Source organism: Rousettus aegyptiacus, unplaced genomic scaffold (genome assembly GCF_014176215.1).
Source record: "Rousettus aegyptiacus isolate mRouAeg1 unplaced genomic scaffold, mRouAeg1.p scaffold_m13_p_9, whole genome shotgun sequence".
NCBI lineage: Eukaryota > Metazoa > Chordata > Mammalia > Chiroptera > Pteropodidae > Rousettus > Rousettus aegyptiacus.
Genome location: NW_023416312.1, coordinates 43,690,213 through 43,691,548, shown reverse-complemented (window position 1 = coordinate 43,691,548; position 1,336 = coordinate 43,690,213). Strand labels below are relative to the sequence as shown.

The window sequence follows — 1,336 nt, the reverse complement described above, 5'->3', positions numbered from 1 at the left end:
AAATTGATATACCAGGTATTTTTTGACATCAGAAAATACAACAGGAATATCTTCTTTTCTTATTTCAAGTATTGTACTGCTGTTAATGCTGCATAACATCGCATTAACTTTTTTGAAGGCATGCGTGTATTTATGTGTGTGTGTGTGTGTGTGTGTGTGTGTAAAAATCACACTCAGCTCACTGTCAATGAAAATCACTTAAATCTTTATTACATGGGTTTTTAGTCTTCTTTATGTATTCCATGGAACTTTGCTCTTTTCAAGTGTAGACATCTTCCATATATTAAATATTAGATTTATTCTATTTTTTTCCTATCAAAAATTTTTGGATGATAACTATGACAACTATATATTTTGTTTCAAAATGTGCCACTAGGAGTAATGACAGCAAAATGACAAACTAAAAAGCTCCAAGCTCTTCTGCTATCTTCAGGAGCACACATAAAATAATTGGAATGATATAGAGAAGATTAGCATGGCCTCTGTGCAAGGATGACATGTAAATTCATGAAGATTTCATAATTTTCACTTCAAATGTAAATGGATTATATGGTCCAATCAAAAAACATAGGGTAGCCAAAAAGATAAGAAAACAAGATGCATGTATATGCTGTCTACAAGAGACCCATTTCAGATCAAATGACACTCACAGACTGAAAGAAAAGGGATGAGAAAAGATATTTCATGCAAATGGAAATGAAAAATAAACCAGGGTAGTGATACTTATATCAGATAAAATAGACTTTAAAACAAAAGATATAATAAGAGACAAAGAAAGGCACTACATAATGATAAATGGATCAATAAAAAGGACACAAACATAGTAAACATATATGCACCTAACATAGGAGCACCTACATACATAAAGCAATTATTGACTGACATAAAGGGAGAGATCAATAGCAATACACTTATAGTAGGATACATTAACACATCACTGACATCAATGGACACATCTTCCAAACAAAGAATCAACAATGAAACAATGGACTGAGAAGACACACTAGAACACATAGATTTAAGAGATATTTTCAGAGCATTTTACCCCAAAGCAGCAAAACACACATTTTTCTCAAGTGCACATGGAACATTTTCAAGGATAGACCACAGGTTAAGATACAAAACAAGTGTCAATAAATTTAAGAAGATTGAAATCATATCAACCATCTTCTCTGATCACGATGGTATGAAACTAGAAATTAGCTACAAGAAAAAACTGGAAAATACACAAACACATGGAGGCTAAATAACATGCTACTGTAGAACGAATGGGTTATTAACAAGATCAAGGAAGAAATCAAAAGATACCTAGAGACAAATTAAAATGAGAACACAA

At 32.0% G+C, this 1,336-nt stretch overlaps 1 non-coding gene across 1 annotated transcript; it reads left to right on the top strand.

Annotated features, from left to right (window-relative positions):
* Positions 1-420: 420 nt before the first annotated feature.
* On the top strand, positions 421-527 carry LOC118608131. Its single transcript, XR_004952929.1, has one exon. It is a non-coding gene; the product is annotated as a U6 spliceosomal RNA (small nuclear RNA).
* The last annotated feature ends 809 nt before the right edge of the window (positions 528-1,336 follow it).